Genomic DNA, 27331 nt, shown 5'->3' on the forward strand with positions numbered 1-27331 from the left:
TGCTGTTCAAAATGCTGCTCACATTCGTAACAGATGTTACAACGACAGAACTAAAAAACACACCTACTTCATGCTAATAGGAAGAAAGCCAGATCTCTCAAAAATGTGGGTGTTTGGATCAGAGTGTTATGCATACAAACATGATCAAAGAAACTGGACCCCAGATGTAGAGGAAAGGAATATTTGTAGGTACAGTAGGAACAGCCCAGCATATTGGTCTATAATCCACAGACAGAAAAAAAGTGTTAAAACACAGACTGGTGAGGTTCATTAAAGGAACAGTATTGAACAACAGACACCGACAGATGAGTGTGACCCAGAAATCCAGGGATATAACAGAAGAACACCCAGTGACAAAAATGGCATAGAGTACAGCCAGAGTCAGACTGATGCAGGAAACCAATCTCAGTGCTAGAAATGATGAAAGTGTGAACACAGGTGTTACAGAACAGCTACAAGATGAGGAAAATATAGAAATTATAGCACAAGATGGACAAAGTACAGATGCAAAAAGTGAACAAATCAGAATCATTACCCACGAAGAAGAAAGAAGCCTCCAAAACACTTGAAGGCTACCCTACCAGATTTTGAAATAATGATGTAACTCAAACCACTGTAGACTGTTGCTACAAGGCAGTGTGTGGAATCCCCCCAAAATTATAGTGAAAGCCAAGATGTCACCCGATGGCACACACAGATGGGAACAGGCCATGAGAGAAGAGATCAGCTCGCTAAAGAAAATGACACTTTTGAACTGAACCTTCTACCAGAAGGTAAAAAAACACAGTAGGAGGAAAGGGGGTGTATGCACTCAAAGAAAACACAAGGAAAAGGGGCAGATCTTTAAGGCCAGATACGTAGCAAAGGGCTACAGCCAAACAGAAGGTATAGACTATCACGAGACTTTTGCCCCAACAGCAAACATTACATCTGTAAGGGTGCTGATGCAGGTAGCAGTACAAAACAATCTTACCATTCATCAAATGGATGTTAAGACAGCATACCTACATGCTCCAATAGATGAAGAAATTTTCTTGGAGCAACCAGAAGGATTTGAAGAAACGTCAGAAACAGGGGAGAAGTTAGTGTACAAGTTAAGAAATCCCTCTATGGTTTAAAACAGTCTGGGAGAAAACTGGTACAAGCTTCTAAATGATCACCTTGAACAGGACAACTTCGTGCGAAACCTGTCTGACCACTGTGTGTATCGCAAGCAGGTCAAAGATGATATCATTATTGTACTCATTTGGGTGGATGATTTAGTCATAGCAGCCAGCAATAATGACCTACTTGACAGTTTTAAGGGAGCCATGAAGACCAAGTTTAACATGAAGATATGGGAAAAATATCATGTTTTCTGGCATACGATTTGAACAAAAGAAGGAGAAATCAAAATGAGTCAGAAAGAATACATCCTAAAAATGCTTGAAAGATGTAAGATGTCTGAGTGTAAAGCCAGGTCTACACCAAGTGAGCAAAAACAGGATGACCTTAAAAATGAGCAGGAGGATACAGAGGAGGTTGTCAACTCAAAAGAGTACCGTGAGATAATAGGCAGCCTTATCTATGCCATGACCTGCACCAGACCAGATATCAGTTGGATTGTGAGCAGGCTCTCACAGACACTGGCAAAGCCAAAGCAGAAAACTTGGTGGCTGCAAAACATGCACTGAGATATCTGAAAGGGACAAGTGACTATGAACTGAGTTTCAAGAAAAGTGAGGAGGACTTGAACTTAATCGCATTCAGTGATTCTGATTGGGCATCTTCAATGGAAGACAGACGCAGCACTACAGGGTATTGTTTCAGCCTTACTAAACAAGGTCCAGCCATTTCGTGGAAATCAAAAGAAACAACCAACAGTGGCTTTGTCAACTTGTGAAGCTGAATACATTGGTTTAGCAAGCACCACTCAGGAAAGCATGTATCTAACTCAGCTGTTAAATGGTATGGATAAAGAGGGTACAAATGCACAGTGATTCACGGAGACAATCAGGGAGCCATTGCACTGAGTAAGAACCCAGTGAGCAGACAAAGATCTAAACACATTGATGTAAAGTACCACTTCATTCGTGAAGCATTCAGCCAGGGAAAAATAGATGTCATCTATTGCCCAACAGAAAACATGGCTGCTGACATACTGACAAAACCCGCAACCAAAGCAAAACTGTTAAATTCAAATGTGGTTCTTTGGAAATTAAGTATCTGGGTTACAATGATGAGAACAAGGGGGGGTGTTAAGTTCTGTTCTCAAATTCTTCTGTTAGACACTGTTTTATTTTGGTGAGAACTTTTATTTTGATATATCCTGTGTGGCGAATGGAACTTCCTGCAGAAACTATTGTGTTTTTTTTTACTTTGTTTTACGACAAGTGTAAACGTTTTAAACCATGGCTACTGAGCACATTTCCAGAGCTGTGATGAAGTTGAGAATAAAGGAGTCAAGAGACTAAGAAGTGTGTGATCATTTACGACATGGAAGAAGCTGCAGCAAACCCAACATACAGTACAAATGATACCCAACTTTATCTATCCATTGAAGTCAGATGGACACACACATCAATAGTTGCACAAACATCTTAAAGGCATAAAGGCCTGGATGACCTGGATTTCCTGTTTCTAAATTCAGATAAAACTGCTGCACTCAGCCCTACAAATTTTAGAAACATGGTGTCTAACCAGATACTTACACTGGATGGCATTACCTTGGCCTCCAGTAACACTGTGAGGAATCATGGAGTTATTTTTGGCCAGGATATGTCTTTCAACAAACATGTAGGACTGCTTTTGTACAGTGTCTCTAAAATTAGAAACATCCTGTGTCAGAGTGATGCTGAAAAGCTAATTCACACATTTATTCTTCTAGGGTGGACTATTGTAATTCATTATTATCAGGCTGTCCTAAAAGCTCCCTGAAAGCCTTCAGCTGATCCAAAATGCTGCAGCTAGAGTACTGTCAGGGACTAGAAAGAGAGAGCATCTCCCATACTGGCTTCTCTTCATTGGCTCCCTGTTAAATCTAGAATAGAATTTAAAATCCTTCTCCTCACCTACAAGGTCTTGAATAATCAGGCCCCATCTTATCTTAAAGACCTTATAGTCCCATATCACCCAAATAGAGCACTTCACTCTCAGACTACTGGCTTACTTGTGGTTCCTAGGATAGTTAAGAGTAGAATGGGAGGCAGAGCCTTCAGCTTTCAGAACCCTCTTCTGCAGAACCAGCTCGCAGTTTGGATTCGGGAGACAGACACCCTCTCTACTTTTAAGATTAGGCTTAAAACTTTCCTTTTTTGATCAAGCTTATAGTTAGCAGCCTCCTCTCTATGTTGACATTGTGTTTCTGAGTTTATCCTTTGCTCCTGTTGCAATTGTTGTGGCCACCAGCAGATGCTGTCATGCTATGGTATGACAGTCTTGAATAATTTGCTTTGCTATTTTCTCTTGATAATATACTTGCGCCTGAATATTGTTGCGTTTAGCACAATTTATGAAACATTTCATATTCTGTATGATAACGTGTCTTCTATACGTCACATTTAGACGTAAGAGCTCTCTGTGGTTGCTGAAATACATTACACAGTGTTGATTACAGTTTGGAGGTTACAGGTATAACATTTTAAACTTCCACTTCCCCAGTCACCCATGCCTTGGCAGGGCCTGTAAGCAAATGAATGTTTGCATGAGAGATGTCAGATATTGTGTCCTGTGAGCCCTGCTGCACTCTATGCTGACCTGAGTTGTGCTGATGCAGCGGAGATGAGGGAGCCTCAAATCAATGGTTCAGTGTGTTGGGCATAAAAGGAGCATGTGTCCCAGATAGAAGGGTTGTCTGTGCCCCAGCGCCATGCAGCTGTGGACCCGGGCACCCATCCATGCACTCTGCTCCACACGCTGTTAGACCTCCCTCTATGGCCAAAAACACTGGAAGCAGTAAATTTTTCCAAAAAGGACTGCACTTCAAGTACATCTGCTACTGCAATGCAATGTTGCATATATCTTTGAAAAATGTGTGCAAACAGAAAGTTACTGACTCATAAGCTGGAGCCTGGTACTTGCAACCTTGTGATCAGTGCCTACTCCTTTCAAAAATCATCCAAGGCCACATATAATAATGACATTTAACCTGTGTTTGAATTACTGCCCCACTTTTCTGCAGAAGCTGCTCCCTGAGTCCAGTGAAGCAGCACGAGGCGGGAGACATAATTTAATATCTGGGGTTTTTACAGTTGTTTCATTCATTTATCACATATTTGAAAGTTCATTGATCTCTAAAATCTGTTTTGAGTTTTCACAGAATCTGAGGCAGAGCAGGGACTTTCTTGTGACCACAGGGCTTCATGCTCAATAGCACACACATTAAGGCCTCTGTATTTCCCTGTAAGGCATGTGTGATTTCAGATATTAGACTCACTGCTACACCCTATTTATCTCCTGTTGTTGTGCAATCGGGTGGAATTATGTTTTTTAAAAACACACCAACTTTCCCCCCCCCCTAGCTAGTGACAATACAAACACAAACATGGTTATGGGTAGGCTACATCCAACTTCTCCACAGCAGCATTAGCATTTTTGTTTTATTTTCCAGTGGGGAAAAAAACATCCAAGAATCCAAAGCTTTGAAGAAGTAAACTTTAAACCAACCCTAAGCCTATGAATATATGACTGCACAACTATACATTTGCCAGCCACTTTATTATGTATGCCTGATCAACTGTAATGTAAATATCTAATCAGCCAATCATATGGCAGCAACTCAAAGCATTTAGGCAGGTCAAGACAGCCTGGTGAAATTCAAAGCGAGCATAAGAATGGGGGTAAAAAGGTGATTTAAGTGACTTTGAACGCACCAATTATTGGTGCCAGACAGGCTGATGTATTGGGATTTTCCCACTCAACCATCTCTAGGGTTCACCGAGAGTGGTCTAAAAAAGAGAAAATATCCAGTGAGCAGCAGTTCTCTGGGGGGAAAATCCCTTGTGTATGCCACACGTCAGAGGAGAACTGCCAGGCTGCTTCGAGCTGATAGGAAGGGAACAGAAACTCAAATAACCACTCACTCAACCAAGGTATGCAGAAGAGGACCTCCGAACACACAACACACCAAACCTTCAAGCACATCTACAGCAGTGGAGGACCACATCAGGTGCCACTGCTGTCAGCTGAGAACAGGAAACTGAGGCTGCAATTCACATGGGCTCAACAGAAAATTGGAAAACCACTGCCTGGTAAGATGAGTCATGATTTCAGCTACAGCATTTGAATGGGTCTGAATTTGGCATCAACAGCATGAAAGCAGGGATCCATCTTGCCTTGTGTCAACAGTTCATGCTGGTAGTAGTTGTGTGGGGGATATTTTCTTGCCACAATTTTGGTCCCTTACTACCAACTGAAAATTGTGTACCATGAAATGCCATGAAGAATGAAGACAGTTCTGAAGGCAAAAGGGGGGATCCAAACCAGTACTAGCAAGGTATAAATCATAAAGTGGCCAGTGAATGTACGTTTTAGTGTCTCCATGTTTATGTTAAACTTTGGTGGCTTTCTGTAACCAAATCTTCAAGCTTCTTAACCATAATATGCAAAAAGGATATATTTTTATCAAGAAGCCAAAGCTGACAATGAATGACTTAGTTCTGAGAATGTTTGCTTTAAAAAATGCAAAGTAGAGATGGTCATTAATGCTTTTTGACTTCGAAAATACTGAAACTATAACTTAAAGTTGCAGTGTATCATTTTTTTTTTTAAATGGTGGCTCAAATGATTACTATTGATTACTATTGTTTAACTGGGTTGTACCCTTTTTATTTTCTCAAATAGAACAGCTTTGAACCAAGGGGCAATCTCCAGAGCTGAACAATGAAACCAAGGAGGAAGTGGCAAAAACTGCCATCCATCTATTGAGGCTGGCTCCAAAGGGAGTCAACCCCACAGACCCCATAAATGTCCAACTTTACAGCATTAAAAAGTGTATTTATAACCTGGTATAAAAACCCCCATATATTTTGCCAGAATTGCATAAATTGCTTCCTAATAGATTCACCATTATAAGTTTTTAGTTTGACAGAATGTTTGAAACAAGAAAGAATTGGTTAATGCTGCAATCATCATATTGTCAGCAGAACATATTTTTAACAGCAAAAACTGTGAAGGGAATAAAATTGGCTTTCACATAATGAAATGCCTTCCTTTCCTTCATACTGTGAGTCAAATGAGAAAGCTACGGATAAACTTTAAATCTGAGGATAATTATGACATATATTACATACAACATTACCACTGAGTCAGTCTCTGTGGGAGCAAATGGAGAGAGAAGACGCATTTAGGCTTCAGTGCAACACTAATTCAACCACAGTTCTTTCCTGTGTGTGTGTGTGTGTGTGTGTGTGTGCGTGCGGTGCGCACTTACTGGATCTGGAGCTGCATTTTAGGTTTTTGCCAATAACCAAATTATCATCCATAGCCAACCTGTATACAAAAGGTTGCCATTATCCTCATCTCAGTAAACTGAACCACAAGGAGTCATTCATGCATGTACCAATATGATATACATAGAGTGTACACTTATTATCTTTAACATTGCATTTTACCTATGTTCTTGTGCAATGTCATCAAATTGAACAAACTACAGTGATGAAACTATATTTCTTAAGTATAACAGTTTGAAACATGGGATTGTGCCATTGATTCATATTTCTGGAGCCTATCCCAGCTGCCATAGGGGCGAGGCAGGGTGCACCCATTTAATATTAATATTTCTTAATTGTGCCAAACATAATTACCTTAAATTTATGCAAATTGGAGGCTAATGGGCATCATAACTTAGTAGTTACCCAACCTAGTATTTAGCTGATGTTAAGTTGTGTAATAATAATAATCATGTATCAATAGGTTTGACAGCTGGCTGCTTAAAAATGTCAAAAACATAAGAAACTGACCAGAAATGGGTAGGATGGAATCTAATTTATTAACCTCAAAACCATATTTCTTGGTGTCTCAGCCGATGAGTTGCTAATATAAAAAAGGACAAAATTCAGTGAATCAGTTGACTAGGCATGTCATTTCTATTAAAGCATTTTTTAACAACCCATATCTTATATGTACAGAAAAAGTTAATCATTTTTATCTTTGATTATAATAAGAGAAGCTATTTAAAATAGAATACGACAGTGGATCAGTAAGTGCAGCAAGTTGTGTATAAAGCCAAAATCTTCTGATGTGATCTACAGGCTTTTCCAACTGGCACTGGTATACGCCACTACTCTGTCATGCATAGATATACATCAGCCACTTTCTTAGGCACGCTTTGCTAGTACAGGGATAGACCACCGTTTGCCTCAGAACGGTCTTAATTCTTCATGGCACAGATTCAACAAAGTGCTGGAAACATTCCTCAGAGATTTTGATCCATCTTGACATGATTGCATCACACACACATCTATGATGCAACTCTCCTGTTCCACCGAATCCCAAAAGCACTCTACTGGATTGGAATCTGGTGACTGTGGAGACCATCTGAGTACTGGCACTTTCAGTCTGGTTTTAAACCTCTCCACAGTATGGAATCTGCATTGTTGAGGGTGTTTAATGACATTCTTTGACTACAGATACAGGAGATCATGTGATTTTAATGCTTTTAGATTTAACGGCTGCTTTTGACACAGTGGACCATGATATTTTAATTTCTCATTTAGAGCATTGTGCTGGTTTCATGGCACTGTTCTGAAATTGCTTAAGTCTTACTTGACCCAAAGGTCTATCTGTGTTAATCTAAATGAGTTGTTCCGTTCCGTTAACGTGTGGAGTACCACAGGGTTCAATTTTGGGACATCTGTTATTTTTCTTTGAATCTGCTCCCCCTTGGATCCACTCTCAAGAAAGCATAAAATTGCTTTCCATTGCTATGCTGATGAAACTCAGATTTATATGCCTTTTAAAACGCAAGGAAGCCAACTTTATACAGACCCTAATTGAGAGTCTTGTTGATATTAAAGCGTGGATGGCTCTAAACGTTTTGAATTTTAATGAAAAAAGACAGAGGTGATCGTCTTTGGTCCCCAGCGTCCCAGGTGGATCTTCCCCCACGGACGTGGGTTCATTATCGCAATATGTAAAACCATCTGTCACAAATTTGTGTTTTATTATGGACGAGAGTTTTAAATTGGAGGATCAGATCACGGCAGTGGTGAGATCTAGCTTCTTTGATTTGAGGCAGCTGGCAAAATAAAAAATATGTTATCGAAGAAGCATTTTGAAGTAGTGATTCATGCTTTTATTACAACTAGACTGGATTACTGCAATGCTTTACAGATTGGTGTTAGCCAGTCTGCTCTAGCCTGTCTGCAGCTGGTTCAAAATGCTTCTGTGCGTCTTTTGACGGGATCGCGAAAGAGAGAGCATATTACTCCTGTTTTATCCTCACTGCACTGGCTGCCTGGGTGTTTTAGAGTTCATTTTAAATCCTTTTTATTTGTTTTTAAGTCATTACATGGCCTTGCTCCACCTTATCTTTCCGAGTTGCTGCACCTACATACTCCATCCCGTCACCCAGATCAGCTGATCAGCTGTATCTTGATGCGCCGAGGACACAGCGAAGGCTCAGGGGAGATAGAGCGTTTGCTGTGGCAGCTCCAAAACTCTGGAATGCTCTGCCATTAGACATTAAACAGGCCTCTTCATTGGCCAATATTAAGTCTGCTCTTGAAACGCACTTCTTTCGTTTGGCCTTTGACTAGTATGAGCTGCTGTCTGTTGAATTTTTTTACTTTTTTATTTTATTTATTTCTAAGGTAAAATTATGCTTTTATAGTTGGTTTTAACTGTGTCTATTATTTATATATTGTTAGGGTAAATTATGCATTTTATTGTTGTTTTATTTGTGTGTAAATTCTTAAATTTTTACTTTTGTAAATTTTATTTTTATGCTGTCCTGTTTTATGTACAGCACTTTGGTCAGTGGTTGCTGTTTTTTAAAGTGCTTTATAAATAAACTTGGCATGTTCAGGAAACTAGGCTGAGATCATGGCGCATTATCCGCTGGACACAGCCATCAGAAGATGAGCACGCTGTGGTCATAAAAGGATGGACACAGGCAGCAATAATACTCTGGTAGGCTGTGGTGTTTAAACAAACAATTTTCAGTACTAAGGGGGCCCCAAATGTGCCAAGAAAATATCCCCTACACCATTAGACAGACCATTAGCAGCAGCCTGAACTGCTGCTAATCGTTGGATCGATCCATGCTTTCATATTTTTGGTGCCATATTCTGACCCAACCATCCAAATACTGCAGCTGAAATCAAGACTCATCAGACCAGGGAGCAGTTTTCTAGTCTGCTATTGTTCAATTTAGGTCAGTCTGTTTGAATTCGAGCTGGTGTGGTCCTCTGCTGCTGAAGACCATCTCAAGGTTTGGTGTGTTGTGTGTTCAGAGGTCCTCTTGTTCTGCATAGCCTGGTTGTGCTGAGTGGTTATTTGAGTTCCTGTTGTCTTCCTATCAGTTTGAAGAGGTTTGGCCATTCTCCTCTGGCGTGTGGCATCAACAAGGCATTTTCCCCAGAGAACTGCAGCTACCTTGACATTTTCTCTGTTTTAGACCATTTCCCATAAACCCTAGAGATGGCTGTGTGGGAAAATCCCAGTCGATCAGCATTTTCTGAGCCTGTCTGGCAGCAACAACCATGCCATGTCTAAAGGCACTTAAATCACCCTTGTTCTCCATTCTGACACTCAGTTTGACTTCAGCTGGTGAGCTTGACCCACATCTACATGCCTAAATGCTTTCAGCCGGTTTCCCCTTAATGGATTAAGCATGGTCCTAGACTGAAGGAAAAAGTCAATGAAGACCACAATAGGAAAAAATATTTAGTCCAGGATTAGACATAATCCCTGTACAGGAAACTGGGGCCTGAGTTGCTGAGATGTGATTGCCTGATTAGATATTTGCATTAACAAGGAGTTGGACAAGTGTACCTGATAAAGTGGTCAGAGAGTGTTTTTATACAGTCCAGATCCTTGAGAGACAAAATTTGCAATTTATCATTTGATCTTTACAAAACAAGTGTGAAGAATCTCAATGAGTTTTATTAACGACTTGAGGGATACAGTTTGAGGGGGGAGTTCAATTTAAAGCATCTCCGTGTCTGTGCGACACTAAAAGGTTTCTGCATCTCTGTGGAGTGAAGCTGAGGAACAGACTGTTGATTTGTATTAACATGTTCAAGATAAAGCCTCATCATCAAATCCATACCTGTCTAATATTCTATTATTTTATTAATTATAGAATGGCTTTATTGTCATTGTATGTCACAAATAATGAAACGAAACTGTATTTATCATAATAAATCTGTTAAGCTTCAGTCAGTTGTGTCAATAAAGTCATAGATGCACAACAATCTTTGTTGTCTGTCAGTTCTTGTTGTTGTTTTGATGACCAGATGTAAGCAGGAGTACAGGAACGTACAGGATGTCATGGTTGGTTTCCTGTGCAGCTGCAAAGGAGCTGTGCTGCCACCTGCAATCATCAGCGGCTGTCCAGATGAACATGCATGGTGGAGCATGTCAGGCGGGTTCCCCGCTGACCTTGATGCTGCACAGATATGACTAGAGTGAACCTCCATGTGGCACAAGAGGTAAAACAATAAATAGCAGATCAGCACCGAGGCATCTCACTGTTGTTGAGTTAACTGAATTAAGATGGAAACTTCCAGTACTGCAGTGGGTACCTTAGACAATCCATGTTAATTAGCTGTTAATTTCCTGACAGTGAGCTTTAAAACATTCTATTTAAAAAGGCCTTTTTTTAAAAAAATCTGTGAAATACAGACTATCAGTTGTTTATTGCTATCATTCTTATCAGTCAAGGGCTTCCCGCAAAGGTCAAAAATATATTTTGCTTTAATCTTAGGCAATCAATCATTTTGTCAAACCATGGGTATCGCCTTATTCTGTCAGATATCCCAAAACTGCAAACTGTGCAAGAATTCTTGGCAAACACAATTCAAAACACATTAATTCCGTGTTTCTATTTCTTCCATTTTTAATCTGACACATCACACTTGAAATTTAACCTTTTAAATTTGACAGAGTTTTAACCACATCAAACAGTCACGCAGAGAAAAGGTCATGTGGTGGTGGAACAAATGAAAAGAAGGAAATAGCCACCAGATAGCGGGGAGGACGGTGAGGAAAACAGGATCAGACTGAGAAGAGACAGGATGTTGCAGGTCTCCTCTGAGTCTCTTCAAAAAACACTGTAAATCACTTGGACGGGCCCCCACTTTATCATTTCACGGCCAGACTTTGTCACACAGGGAGGAAAATTGTTCGGGATGTGACTGGTTTACATAAACAGATGGGCTTAACTGGTAACAGTGAGCATAATAGATAAAGTGGGATATTTTCCCAGACGCTGAGGAAAACACAGCGTGTTCATGGGCATGTTGACACAACTACAGTTCAGGCAAAGTTAATATATGGTAGAAAGCTTTTGTGGGAAGAACGGAGCATGGAGGACCCAGATTTCATTCCCATGTGGACATCTGCTAAAATAGCTATCGCAACTTTTCTGAAGTGAGTTGGTGATGAATTTGTCAACGAACAAAACTGAAATGTGTAAATAAACTTGTTATGTTTGGTTGATTATTTCTTTCTTGTAGCAATGCTTCTTGGCAGTAAGTCTCATACCATTGGAAAGCCTAAGCAGCAGAGTTGAAAATGTGGGTTGCTCCCATGAAAACTTGCCAGATCTCCTCTGCCAGTGCCAACAGCTTATTCTGCTACTGACTCTTGTTTTGAGCTTCTGGTACCCGAGGCGCTGACAGTCAGGCTTTCATCATTGAAGGCAATCTCAGTGCAGAGAGATATTGGGATGAGATTCTGAAACCAGTGGCAATCCCATATCTCCACAGTCTGGGACTGAACTCTATCCTACAAGATGACAACGCTCTTCCCCACAGAGCAGGATTTATCAGAGACTACTGCCAGAATTTGAGAGTGGAAACAATGGAATGGCCTGCCTGCAGTCCTGACCCTAACCCCACTGAGGATCAGCTTAGGCATGCTGTTCGTGTCAGAGTGACCAACACAACCACACTGTCTGACTTGCAACAAATGCCGGTTGAAGAGTGACATGCCAGGTGCCAGGCTGTTGTGGTTGTGTTTGGTTCTTCCACGTGATACTGAGAGTCCTGTTTGTTTAATGAATAAGTTGTGAAATTGCCAATATGTCCTGTTTCTTCAGACTTCAATCATACAATCCAATAAACAACACCAAACAAGAGTCAACAGCAGAATAAGTTGTTTGGCATTGACAGAGAAATAAACAGGCTTTCCAGTGTTATAAGAGTTGTTACAACAAAGAAATAAAAGAAATGGGGGCTCCAACCAAAACAACTGCAGGAACACATCCACCTGTATGCACCCAAAACCCTGACAGCAGCCCTAATCGAAGCAGAGAAAGCTGAACACGTGCTTGGCTCATAAGAATACAGCTCCAGCACAAGTTATTGTGAGTGCATCAGGCAGACTATCATGGGAGCGGCAACAAAGAAATGACCCATCACATCACCACCACATCTCCTTGGTGGCCACAATGGGGAACTGGAAGAGCAGCCTGGCAGTCTAGAGATGACTGGTAAATGGACTGGTTCTTATATAACACTTTTCTACTCTACTTTGAGACCTCAGAGTGCTTTATACAACATACTTCATTCACCCATTTGACCCATGTGTGACATTCATACAAGCACTTCTTCCTATGCCTAAGTGCTTTCTACTTGACATTCACACACATTCATGCTCCAATGGATACAGCGGAGAGCAACCTCTTGGTTCAGTACATTGCCCAAGGCATGCAGACTGGAGCAGCCAGGGGTTGAACCATCAACTTTCTGATTTATAGATGACCTGCTCTACCTCCTGCCAGTGTGTGCCGGTATGACGAGCCGGGCCACATCATATCGCACCACATCACATGTTACTGCCCATCTAGGACGAAGCCGAGCACAACATGTCTGGACTGTGATATCAGTGAGACCACATGTAGAGCCCTCGTAGACCCTGGATCTGCTACCAGAACACTTCCTGGCACACGTGGCCCAAGACCTGCTGTTTGCTTCATGTTTGAATCTGATAGTCAGTGTTTCTTTTAACCATGAGGATGAAGCACTGTTGCCTTTGTTTGTTTGGTTTTTTTTTTCCCCATTTAAAATTTTCAGCGACACTTTTTCAAACACATCTTAATAGAATGCTTTGAACACTACACGCTAGGTGTTTTCTTCCTTAAACAAAAAGCATTCAGGATTAGAAGCTTATTTTTTTTTTCTTTTAAATCTGGAATCCGTTGCCTTATAGTTTTCATCCTGTCTTTTTTTTTTTTTGTGAGAACCCTGACCTCTAACTTCAACCATAGACAATCATGAAAATTCATTTTTGTTTTTATTTAATTGTTCTCCCAAATCTTGATAATCAGGCAACAAAGCAAAGAATCTAAATGGCAGACATCAACAACTTTTGACAATTTTTCTCTAAAAAAATGTAAGGACAGGGTAAGGTTAGGGTTAACACCTACGATGACTTTGATCTCAGAGGGTTAAGGACTTCGAGACCAGTACCTGTTACCATTTCCTCCATATAAGTGAAAATGTGTTTTTAATTAAGGCTATCCAGTTGGCCAGAAAAAAAAAAACTCTTCCTATCATTTATGCTCTTCAGTTTGACAGCCCTTTGAAGTTAATTTGAAGACAGTGCATTTCAGGCACTCTTTTAAGTTAGGTTGGAGACTCTACAGTGCTCCTCGTACGGGCTTGAGCATCTGTCTCTTTGTGTTAATCGTTTGGTGGACTGCCTACCTGTGCTACCCTACCTTCCATGCAGTGCGTGCTTTGATAAGCCACTTTGCCGGTGGGAAAGAAGAAGAAGTTAATGAAATAAATATGATGTTCTTTCCTGTTTAAAAACATCACTGGAAGCAGCAGATGCCAGAAACCATGCAGCATCCTTGCTTCACATTGAGTATTCAGCTTTTCTTTGATTAGCAGCCTGCAGCTAACAGCAGATTCCAATAGAATTCTAAAAGCTTGTCTCTAGGATCTCTCATAGATTATCTATCAGCTCCAATTTTGAGAAATTCTGACCTAAGGTGACCTGGCGCTGTGATGAGTGAGATGAATTAAGGGTATAATAACACAGTGGATGTGTAACCGGCATTTGTGTGGTTTCAGCTGTTTTTGTTGTCCACAGTCTACGGAGTATCCTGCCAAGTTGGTGTTTGCTTGGAGCCAAACAAATCCTGCTTCCATGGAGTCATAAATTGAGCTAGTTTAAACTAAAGTATCATTTGGATGCAGCAATCGGTTTGTGTCTGCACACACAAAAAAAACTCATTTTCTGTGGGTTTCAGTGGTTTCATCATTTCCAAGAGAGTGAGAAACAAAGAGATCTCTCTCACCGCCACACAGTGTGAAGTAAAGTGAATGCCGGATCTTCAGTTTTGGAAATTTACTCATAATATACGACAGACACCCCCTGTATGAGGCCAAAGGAGCGTGGGGGCAGGGGGTTCGAGATGCTTTTAGGACAGCGCATGAATCCAGTTTCATCTCCGCTTTTAAGACTTAAATATATTGTTGGCCTAAAGCCACAGTAAGTAGTTTGAAATTTTCCAACTTTGGGGAACCCACTGATAGAATCCAAAAAGGTGACTGCAGTAAGCAGCAATAATCCTGATCTAGGTAATGTGAGATGAACGAACCAGAGGAACAAATAAACTGCACCGGTTCTCACCAGAATTGCCGTTTTTGTTATTATTATTATTATTTCCCTGCAGGCAGTTAGAATGATTGAACTGAGTTTAAAATACTTTAGTCATCCCAGAGGGGGTAATTTGAGCTTAGCTAATTTGAAAGTGCAAACGCAGTCATTGCCATAGTAAACAATCTAGGAATACTAAATATGATAGCTTAAGAAAGTAGCTGAAACACACACAGCAGTTAGTTGCAGTGGCTGGCAAACAATTTCCAGCACTGCCACCAATTTATAAAAGATACATTTATTAAACTGTACACAAGTTACACTGAGACCATGTGGAATTATATCATATGCTGTATGATAAAATATATGACAGCTGTAAAAACTGCTGGCAGCTTTTTCACAATTTCTGAGTTTCTCATAAAGAGTTCAATGAAAAGCAGAGCATTATTATTGTTATCTGAAAGAATAATTGCTACCTCACGTTTCAAAATGGACATTAAGGTTGATGGTTGAACCTCAACCAGCAGCTCAGAGTCATGTTTCTGTGCTTACTCAGCCAGTCTGGATAATTAAATTGTGAGCAAGGGACTGGAGCCCAGGATCAACTGATTAACATCCTGATTGTCTATGAATATGCATTACTGCTGTGCTGTGTCCATCTTTGTGTCTGTTTCACTTTCCTCAAAGGCCTGGTCATCATCTCGTTTCGCTCTCCTCTGAAGAGCCATTGTTGTTTCCCACTGCAGAGGAGAGAGATGCTTCATTATTAAACAGGCTGCCTTTGAAGTAGTTCAGATTGATCTGTCCACCCGCAATTTAAACAATCCTGTGTGTGTTAAGAAGAAGGGTGCAGCATGGATCAATAGCTAAACACTTATAGTAATTTCATTTTGACTTATAGCATTGTGCATGCAGATGCAGCTGAGTTGAACTCGAGTAAAGAGGAACACAGCCACTTAAACCGCTCTCAACCTCAGAGTACTTCCACATAGAATGCACGCTTGTTTTCAAAGTGCAACAGCACTTTTATCTCTCGCTGACTTTTAGGCTCAAACACTGTCTCGTCTGCTATTCAATTCTCTCGGCGGAAATGTCTTAATGATGCAACTGTGGGAAAAATGATACTTTTACAGATGGGTTACAAACGAAGAGGAGACACCTGAATAAAAGAGTTGAGAATCGTAACATAGACATGCTACGAACACTGAGTGTAATAAACGTAAACATAGTTCGGTTAACCTGACCCTAAGATTTGTATTCACTGGCCACTTTATTAGTTTATACCTTGATAATACAGGTTGAACCCTCTTTTTCAGAAACTACCTTATTTCTCCCTGGGCAGAAGATTTCAGGCAAAGTGCTAGAAACATTCCTCAGAGATTTTGCTCCACATTATTATGAATGCATCACACAGTTGTTGTAGATTTTTTTTGGCTGCACTATCCATTGATGTGAATCTCTTCTTTCCAAGCCTCCCAAAGGTGCTTTCATTGGACGGCTCCATGCTTTCATGCTGTTTATACAAAATTCAGAGCCACACCTCCAATATTGCCAGCAGAAACGGGGACGGCAGGGCGACGATGGAAACATGTGCACAGGCGGGTCAAGGTGTGGGCTGGAAAAAAAAAAAAAGGCGAAGACAAGAGCGAGCGGCTAGCGAGCTAGCGAGCTATGCGAGCGAGCGAGCTAGCGGATAGCTAGCGAGCCGATCTATGCAGAGCGAGCGAGGATCGTAAGCTAGCGAGCGATCGAGCGAGCGTAGCGATCTATCTATCTAGGTATAGCTATCTAATCTATCTATCTATCTATCTATCGATCTATGCTATCGAGCTATCTATCGATCTATCTATTAAATTAATAAATAAAAGCATTTTAATTCTATTTCACCCGTAAATGGTTTTAAAGTGGGTGCCTGTAGAAAAGGAACCAACCCACATTACAGCAACCTGTCACTAAATAGCCAAATTTGATACTTTCAAACATTATAATTTGACTGCCTGAACATGTAATAGGCTTTGGTCCCAAAGCACTGCCACTTAGTGGTGTAGAACCATACTGTAAGCGCCTCTTAAACATGTGAAATAGCTTTAAACCTTTGAAATGTGCTGCTGCTGGAACACAAAGTCAAAAATTGTAAAAACACTGTAGAGTTGAGGGTTGCTGCAAAGTTAGAGACCCCTCACACGAGCATTCCTAACCAAAATTACACAGCAAAGTCTTTACAGATGTAGGGGAGTGGTACACACTGAGTATACACTATGAATAAAGTTTAATTAAGCTTTTCTGTTTCTCCAGAAGACAAAGACTGGTAAACAGCTGCAAGTGATCTCTTAACTCGTTTGGGCTAATGAAATGAAAATAAAAATCTGGGTTTTGGAGTTAGAAAGAAGTGAGCTTAATCAGCGCCTCTGCTCTGCTTGAGGCTAGCCGCTCAAGGCTTCATTAGCTCCATAACACAGAAATCCCAGATGAAACTGTTGGTGGTTATGTTGTGCTGAGGGTAATTTAGGCATGAAGTTTTTACAGGAAAAAAAAAAATGCATGGCAAAGACTTCAGGCCACTGCGAGTCATTTTCTTTAAGTATAGACCAGCTATTTTAATAACACTGTCAATCCAACCTGCACTCTTCTCTAGGGCGTCAATTAATGCTGTTTTGTCAAAGCACAAGGTTCCCTTTTGCGCCTGTGCCCTGATGCTCTGGGTTAAGGCATTAGTGAGAGGGATCTGTTACCCCAAGGTCTTGATTTGTCAGTGAGCACATTTCCAATCAAACACCAAAGCGTTTAATTTTCAGTGCCCGAACTTAACCAAGCAGTTTTTCAGCGCTTAAACCCAAGCGGCAAGTGGGAAAAATGAAAAGGTTGAAAAACACAGATGTCCTATTGGGACAAGAACAATGGTTCTCCTGGCAAACAAACCGACAATTTATGCTGCTGCCACCCTCCAGCCTCCTAATGGAGACTTTGTAGGCCTCTAAAAGGGGACTGTGAGCTCACGGCTGCGGATATTGCTGCATCAGGATGCTGTGCGTGTACTGAGGAGACACGAGAAGAAATGAACAAAACTGCATTATGTTACTCCAACATTCAAGAGTTATGTTGAGCTGACAGCAAAACTTTCATTGGACCAACATAGAGAGCAGAGCATCACCACTGGTTATTCAGCACTGTAACGTTTGCTGGGTTGTTACTGTATACCCACCCGGTAATGGGCTTTAATGGGATGAAGTTTTTATTAAATCAACACAAACTCTGAACGTGAGTGTGTGTGTGTGTGGGGGGTGTCTAATGGCAGTGTTACACAATACTGTAAACTAAGTTTTTCTAGCATATTACAGCACTGCAGCCCTGATTTTCTGAGAAAGGATTAATCAAAACAACCTGGGCAACATCTCATCAGTGATTAATTATATCTAACTCAGCTCTCAAAATAATAGCCCACCTTGTTAATTTAGCAGGCACAATGGGGAACTGATACCTCCGTATTACTGCCCTTTCACGGACGAGCTCCCATCATTTTTATTTACAGGAGGGGGCGAATAAGGGCGCGCTGCCCTTTGGGCCAATAAATCCCATCATCTCTGTATGCAAAAGTGAGGGAGTCAATAGGCTGCTATCAGCTGTTGACTTCGTGATGAATCAGTGAGGGGATTGTGCCCATCCTGACGACACTACAAGAAATAACAGCAGCTCCTCGCATAGTTACTGGAGCTTTTAAATATCTCATTGAACGCGAGATGCTGCCTAAAATTAAACATCTTCGCTTGCTTGGCCCTGTGTGTCACTATAATGTAGCAGCAGTGGGAGCAATAAAGGATTGTGTCACCTTGATGCCCTTTTCCCTGCATTTGTATTCATATTTGGTCACTTGTTGACAGGAAGAGATTTTTATTTTTTTTTAGCTGGAATGACACAAGCGTTTTATTTTTTCACGGCTTTACGTCCCCCCCCCCCCCGCCCCCCACAGACCGACAGTATATGTGCCCGAGCGCGTCTTCCACCCTCCTGCTTGCCTTCCTGCATCTGACAACGTCCCTCCCTCTTTCTCTCTCCCCCGCCCTCCCTCTCTCATTACGCTTTTTCACCGGCAAAACCCCAACACACACCACCTTTCCCTTTAAACCGGGGAATAAACACGGAGCGGCCGCAGGAGCAGGACTGAACTCCCCCGGCGCGCACCATCCATGGTCCTCCCCTGGATGTCTGTCTGACAGGAGGGTATGTTGAAATATTCATATTTTTTTTTTCCCGTCGACATAAGCACAGTCTTGGTTTTATTTGAATGTCGGCTTTAATGCTTCCTTCCATTTCCTTTTCCTTTTCGTTTTTTATTTTATGTTTTTTTATTTTACACATAATTCGCCTATGATTAAGGCTTATTGTTACGGTCTTGTGCTGCAGTGGAAAAAAAACAGGGGGCTTTTCTTCAAGCTGCAGCTACTTCATGGCCGGGATCATTTTATAACGCGCATGGACTTCGCACGCTTGCCTGCGCCGTCCTCCGCCGAGGGATGAATAACATTGTGAGAATGAAGCAGAGGCAGGAGCAAGTTGTAGTGTCGTGTTTGCGCCCACTGGCCCGCGTTAATATCAGAGCTGCAAGGCTGCAACCAGGCAGCCCCTCCCTCTCTCTTTAACGTGATGTTTTCATCCAGAAGTTGAAAGTTGCTGCTTTTGAAAAAAAGCTCCAGAAATCACTTGATCAGTTTGTGTCTCGGCCTGTCAGGGCAAACTGGATCTGCTGTTGTTTAAGTCTGTGTGTTCTCATACGCGCCCATCATCACTTATGCAACAGCCACCCTGACACGCGCGCGCACACACACACACACACACACAGAGGGCTGCACAATGTTGCCATTCGCACACCCTCCCATCAACACCTCTGGTTTGCCCACACAAAGCAGTTAAATTTAGCTGCTAAACAAAGTGGAGGGGATGTACAGTATTGTGATTCTGTCAGTGATGTGGTTTGAAAGCTGAAAAATGTGAAGTCAGTTTGGCCACAGAGGTGCACGCTGAGGCAGGCCAGTTTATGGAAATGGCCTCACCTTTGACCCCTTGGCTTTTCACTGGTTATGTCGACTTAGATAGAGGGCTGATGTAGCTTGCCTCCAGGTTGCTTTAGTAGGAATCTAAGAGCACTTGTATGGCTTTCCAGATTATATTTCTAGCTTTGACATTTCATATACAATCAGTCATTTACAGCTAATGCAAAATGTCATTTCCAAATGTTTATAACCTCTGATTGATTGACTTTGTCATCCTTAAATTTGTTGCAAGTCAGGCCAGTTGGGTGGCTCTCTTCCCTCTGCAGCATTCTGGCCAACATACAGGTGGGCTTATGGTACTTTGTCAACATATCCCTTCAGGCGCACATGCACTGTCAGCCTCAGCTGGCAGACCTGCTGTCACGCCGCATCTATGTCGTTAACATCGGACACACTCCTGCGCCTGCTGTGTCAGCTTTGCCTAATCAGCCTGCCAGCCAGCCTCCCTCTGAGCATCACCTGATGCTTCTTCTTCTTCTTTTTCTTTGCCACCCCCCCCCCTCCTACCTGCAGGGGAGCCATTACCTCATCTCAGCACCAGTTTATGCACTGCTAGCTCATCATTATTTTTCTCATCAAATTGTGATCATATGAAGTTCAGACATGGCAAAGCTGCTCCAAACTCAACAATTCTCTGTAGCTTTTCTTTTTACTGTAGTGTATACACACACACACAAAGTCTTGCTACTGATGCGTACACATCGGTGTTTGTGTGCGAGTTAGATGCCCGAGGGTGCTGCTGGGATTTCACAGCCCAGCATGCTGCCTAACACCCATTTGCAATTCAAATGAGTTTGTATGAGGCATCTGAAGCAGCCTTTCTCTCCTCTGTGTCTCTTTGGAGGCACCGTTCCTCGCACTTGCGAGTGAACTTCAACCCATCCCTTATTTCAGTGTTACGTCTCTGTTGGAAAAGGAGGGCAGTTAGTGACTTCTCAGAGTTCCAGAGGAGGAATATTTTTAACAGTAGCCATCTTCCTTCAGCTGCGTTTTATTTTTGTATGTCCTGTAGCATCTGGTAACAGGCCATGGAATGCTGCATAATTGTGCGGGGGTCACCCTGATGTTCCAAACATTCATAACAAGGCACCAAGGCCATGTGGGTCTGTGTGCATGTCCTGCGCTTTGGCTGTCATTGCTGTTGGCCTAGCTTAAATGTGCTCCGACCTGTCATGTTTTTGTGGCTTGGCCAGTGTGGTTCACGTCTCTTCCTGCCTGCTGAACTCCAGTGACCGATCTTTACACACACCACACACACACACACACACACACAGATGCATTTGTACTTCTATAGTTGTGAAGACTACTCTAACCCCAATTTTACCCTTTCTCATCTAAAGGCCTCCCCCTCTAATCCAGTCCTATCCTTTCAGTGTTATAATTCTTTCCAAGCATGGATACATCAAACTCCAGTGTAACAATATTTATATTCTATGGCTGTGATTCTCTAAGCAGTGACTATTCAGTGTTTGCATTCTGTAGCTGCTTCTCAATGTAGTTGTTTTCACTGATAATGGGCCTGCATTCAAATTGTATTTCCCCCCCCCACACACACACAAGGGCACAACAATGCGCGCATGCGGAAGACGTGATGTGGAAGACAAAAGTTGGTGTGTTACGTGTATCCCAAGTTAAAATTCACTGTTTCCCTCTCATTTGGAGACACACGCACCTTTCTCATTATTAAAAGATTTGCTGCTCCCACTGCTAAATGCAAATAAACTGAGGTCGACATGTTAAAAGGACTGCTTGTGATTCGCTATTACAAAACCAGAAAGTTTGTGAAAACAGAATATTCAAACTAGATGTAGCACACATGGGATAACCTCCCTGCCCCTTCCGATTAAGTGTGGCCCATTACATTACCAGGGCACCAACTGAGCATGCTTGCTCAGTGCAGACTCCAGAATAAGTGCAAGTACAAATCCACAGACTTCTCTGTATATGGGTCTTTAAAGGATTATAATCCTGGCCTTACAATGAAGACATCCTGTCATTCAGACTTTGGTCAGTTTAGGTTAATGTTTCTCACAGCTTCATTCAGACAATGACCGGAGGGAGGAGAGCAGCAGAATGTGCACAATTTTTGTTTTACTTGTGACATTGAGGAACGTCATCACTGACTCAAGTGAAGTATAGCAACACTTTTTAATGTTTAGATTCTCGCTGCCATTGTTACTAAGAGCTGTGTGTGTGTGTGTGTGTGTGTGTGTGTGCGTATGCGTGTGCGTGTGCTGAAGCACTTGAGAGAGCTGCCCTGGCCCCTCTCACATCGACTCCCAGAGAGGGAGACCTCTCTTGTAGTTTGAGAATAGTGGAAATGCCATGTGTCCCTCAGTGAAAGTTACAGTTTGCTGCAGAACACATATTTTGTGTTTTGAAACAAAGGCTAATCCGATGGTTAAGAAATGAAATGTTGACATTCTTTATGCACGATTCTGAGCACTGGTCTGAGAGTTACTCTGTAACTACTAATTCAGAGCAGCTTTCTGTCGATGCTTTATAGCATGAAATAACTGATCCAGAATAAATCTGACACGAAGTACAGCAACATCACTATGATAAGAAGCCCCTAATTTGCAGTGTTTTAGATCTGGATTCTATTGTGGTGAAAGCAGCTCGGTAGAAGCACACGAGTGAGTGCAACAGGAAGCACATGCGAGCTACATAATATTGGTTATAATGTGCTTCTGAGCAAGATTTTAATTGCAAAGTACTATGTGAGAAACAAATACTGGATCAACAATGGCAGGTTCCTCTCCAGTGAGTCTCTGGGCTCCAACTCCAAGGTTGTGGACTGCAGCTGCCCATCAGTGAATTCGGCATAGTGGCACATTACTCAGCTTCCCACCTGCTACAGATTCAGTGGTGGTCACGCAGCTCACAGTTGACAGACTGGAGAAGCAGGTGAAGGAACATCTTGTAGAGACAAACAAAACTATTTTATTCTGTAGAGACAGAACTTTCAAAATAAGAGCAAGTGACTGTTTACTAGTAAGTCTATTGCGAAAAGCATTGTACTTTCAGACAGATGAAAAAAAAAATCCTTTAAAGCTGCCAAAAATCTGGGGAGAGACCTAATAAATCTGATATGTAAGTAACTATATCTGGGGATTTTTTTTTCATATCTCATCGCTAAATAGTGAGCAGAATTTATGACCTATACTGCAACCGGCCACATGAGGGGCAATCAAGATATTTTAGCTTCTCTCCTGGAAAGCTGTCATTTTTGTCCATCATGGAGCCTGCGGTCTAGCGGAATACTCACTACTTTCACATGCAAATGGAGGCAAGGTTTACACCACTTGTACCCTAATACCTGCTATCTGATAAGAGATGAGTAGCGCTTTGTGTATGTATTGTGGGCTGATACAGCTGTAATTTTAGTAGTGCAGCAGTTATAACACTCTGCAGCTTTGTGTTTGTTTACCCAATAGCAGAGAGACCTAATCTTTTTCTGTTTTTACACGCGCTTTTGTCAGCTTTATTTGGAAAACCCAAAAGAGGATAACACAACATTACTGGCCACCGCGTCCTGACAAAATAATACAGTGGTTGTGTGATTTGGTTTTTATAGGGGATCGAATTAAGCCTCATCAGATTGCAGCGTCCACTGCAGTCCCTGTCAGAATATTATTAGGGGCAGGCTCAAACATCAATGTTTCACAGTCTGTTGGGGGTTGCCAGCAGCAATGTCAACATTATTTAGTCCTCCCCAGTTCCTTCTGTTACAGGTCTTATTTTAAGCCAGTTACATCCCTCTGCTGCTGTCTGTCTGATCAGATTATTTATTTATTTTTACACCTTTTGGCAATTTATTGCCTTCGTCAGATGTATCATCGTGTCTGCCCTCAGAGGTGAATACAGAGAAATAGAGGAGCTATTTCATGCCATGAGACAGTTTTATTTCACTCTTCTGTTTCCCACCTCGGTCACATGTCCTTTCCCCTGCTGATGAGAAGCATCACTTTGTCCTTCTAAAGGGGAGGCTCTGAGCTTTACCCCGAGCAGCTGCGGCTCAGCTCGCCTCTGCCTCATGATTACAGTGAGTCAGCAGGTTCTCCTTTTTTTCTCCTCGTTTCCTCTTCTTTGCATACCTACACTCGTCTCCCTCGCTCCCTCTTCACCGCTGCCTTCTTTGAACAAATCCCCTGCCTCTGAAGGATGAGACTCATCATGTTGTTGTCTGGCTTTGATCTGGTACACCAATACCCATAATACAGCTTTTTTTTTTTCCTTGCCTCCCCACAGTAAAGTAAAATATATTTTTCAGGCAGAGTGGGTCATGTGGGGGACGTGAACAGTAGCCACTTCTTTTCAGGCTGTTTATTCCGCCTTCACTGAGGTCTGCTGTGGAAATACTTTTCTCCAGCTTTTTTGGCCTCTTCCCAACAAACCGAGCCAGCAGCTATTGTTTTTCTTTTGGCCGCTTCACTTGACAGTCATTAATTAGAGCCTTTGCATTCAACAGTTTGTTGGAGGAAGGACTAATTCCTTTGTTTATCTGTGTTCATTTCTTCCTGTGATTACTGTGTGATTGCCCGAGTTTCGCACATTGTAAAAAAGCTGGCGAAATGAGGAAAAATAGTCTGCGCCAAGGTCGATCTCCATGCAAACTAGTAATAAATCATAAAGCAAGACCTAAAAAGAGGATTAGGCGAGATTAGAGTTGCAAAAAGTAAAAAATAATAACCAACAATAGCCTGCTTACTGCTGCTTAGCAAAATCCAGATGAGGTGATTTGCATAAAATAATTTTCGAGCATTGATTGACTTGCATGTTGCAGGTGAAGTAAGGCTGAGTTTGGCCCAAGTGCTCAGTGATTAAATGTGTTGCTGCTGCTGCGTGGTTAACGAGACATACAGCTCAGCTAAGTACAGTAGGTGCACTCTGATCTCTACACTATATTTTACTGGTAATTAGTTTGAAGATGATTGTTGCAGCAAATGCCCAGTGAAGCAGGTGGGCGTAGTCTGCAGGCAGACTGTGTTTGGCCGCCCTGCTTGCTGGATAGCGCCCAGTGGTCCTCGGTGCTGAGGAATATGTTAAACGAGGGTCTCACTGCTGGTGTTTGTTGCAGCGGCCTGTGAAGGTAGTAGGTATCCATGCTACTCCCGCCGCCTTTGGGCTTATAAACTGGTCGGACAGGTCGGGAGGCAGATCCAGGCACAGCCACAGTCATTACTCCACACTGTGTACAGTCATGTTTGGTTAGAGAGTGTGTGTTTACACTTCTCAGTTTATGCTGCGGAAACATGTGACGCACACCTTGTGTGTTTGTTTGTTGTGCGTGTTGCCACCAGCTTGCTTGTTGCTGCGTTTGGAGCATCGTGAGGATCAACTGTGCTGTGCTCTGCACACGCAGGGAATCTGTGGCAAAACGTGCAAGTTTTGCACTTATTCTTACATCAAATCCTCTTCGTGACGTCTCTTTTTATATCGTGACTGAAAAACGTCTTCAGCTTCACACGGTTTCTTCTGTCAGAAATACTTTTTACCACAAAGTCCATTTGGTAGCTGTTTGGATTATGTCATATGATTGTGCTATATAGGAGCCGAATATTGGTGTCAGCAGCTGCATCCTGTTTCCACCTGTCACAGGTGGAAAAAAGGGGCTAAATGTGCAGAAATTAATGGCATGACAATCCAAAACACTGTAAAACTGAGTTTTTTTTTAATTTAGAGGTCCCGTGTTCTCTGGGATGAAGGGTAAATAAGTAACAACAAAGTCAGCAAGCAGAATAAATATTGGTATCTGAATTGGCTGTTAGCCAAATACTTATTTTAACCTCTTAACATCTATTAGGTCACTGGCAGCCAGGTAGGGTCAGGTTAGATTCACATTTCTCCGTGTATATGGATTTTCTTTATGTCTGCGGTACCCCAGAATGGATTCCTATAACAGAAGAACTGTAAGGCATATAAAAGGTGACCAATTCTAGTTTTTTGTAACTATGGTGATTTTGCATTTGGTTACCACACACTAACTCTACCCTACTCACTAGAGGTTTGCCAGCAGCCTGGTGGATGTTATGAGACTGAACAGACCAGAATTTCACAATCACATAGTCATTTTTTCTTTTTTTGACTCTTCTCTCTGACTTTTCAACTTTTAAACGTGCAGCCGAAGGCCCCGGAGGGCTCCAATTTGAAATTTGAACATCTGTGCTTTAGTGAGCAGAATCATATGCAAAGGAAGACTGTGTGATATAATAGCAAGTTCCAAAACAACTCCTAAATGGACCATGCGCTGAATTGATGAAATCTGTTTTGCCATCAGTCATGTTACATTTTACATTATTTTGTCCGTTTAATACAAAATGTGTATACTTTATATTTATATTTCTAAATGATTTTAATGTATGAGTCACATCTTCACTCAGCCCTCAGTGTAACCATAAAACTTATGTACAGAATAAAATAATCAGCTTTTAGCAGCCTAAAATGTGGTTATGATAGAGAATCCATCCACAGTGAATTTGTGACTGTGAGCTGAAGTATGACTGCCTCATGGCATGCAGTGGGAAATAAATGAATACATAAGTTGCTGTGAAGCCGCACTGATGAATGCACCAGACTTTCAGTAGGTACAGAAGATGTGCAGATCTTCAGAGCAATGGTAAACACCATCCCCACGTTGGCCTGCAGTCTGCTGCGTTCTGACATATTTAGACAATGCAACAATTTAATTGAAATGTCTACAGAAAAGGTCGATACATATTTTTGAAGTCACTTTGAATGAATGAAAAGATAAAAAGAAAAGGACCCGTAGTTACAGCGTAAGAACAGACCATTTGATTGCAAAAGAAATCTCCAAAACACTAAAAAAATCATCACAGGATCTGCAGGTAACTCTTGCAGCAGTTGGCATCAAAGTGCAAAAGACTGTTCAAATTGTATCTGTGTGGTGTGCCGGCAGTCATTGCTGTTCAAAAGAAAAAAAAAAGAAAATCAAAAGCTGGAGTTGTTTGACCACAGTAATAGTGGAACATGTTTGGCACAGAGCAAACAGCTTTTCAGGGGAAGACACTGTTGAAACAGCTATTAGCTGTTGAAAACATGGCTGGCGGGAGAGCGGCCTAATCAGTGACTGGGAACAAGATGCAATGAGTTCTGCATCATATCAGAGTGCCTGGACCTTTCAACGGGATAATGATCCAAAGCGCACTGACCCACCGACGAGTGGCTCAGAAAGAAGAAATGGAGGCCCCATTGATGAGGGGCCGGACACACGCAGTAACGTCTGATACTGACAAAATTATACATGGAAAAACATTACAGGTTATGTATATTTTTGTTGAACAATCTACAAAAAAGCGAATTTTCCTCATGGCTGTGTTCAAGTACACCTTTACGTGTAGGCATTGTTTCAGAGGATCAAGTATTTACTTGCACAACCGTGTTGAAAAAGCTTGATGAAGGTGAGTACATTCACCTTAAGTGTTGACACTGCTTACTTTGAGCTTTCACTTTATACCCCACCCCCCTTTTTCTTTATACAGGCGGAGAGAAACACGTTTCTGCTCATACTG

General features: G+C 41.8%; 1 protein-coding gene across 1 annotated transcript in view; it reads left to right on the top strand.

Annotated features, from left to right (window-relative positions):
* The first annotated feature begins 18865 nt into the window (after positions 1-18865).
* The window catches only part of LOC115780082 (band 4.1-like protein 1), a 93769-nt gene continuing 85303 nt past the window's right edge, over positions 18866-27331 (top strand). Inside the window, exon 1 of the mRNA XM_030729050.1 lies at positions 18866-18969. The gene's annotated coding sequence lies outside the window, so the exon portion shown is untranslated. The remainder of the gene's footprint in view (positions 18970-27331) is intronic.

The sequence above is a fragment of the Archocentrus centrarchus genome, chromosome 5 (genome assembly GCF_007364275.1).
Source record: "Archocentrus centrarchus isolate MPI-CPG fArcCen1 chromosome 5, fArcCen1, whole genome shotgun sequence".
Taxonomy (NCBI): domain Eukaryota; kingdom Metazoa; phylum Chordata; class Actinopteri; order Cichliformes; family Cichlidae; genus Archocentrus; species Archocentrus centrarchus.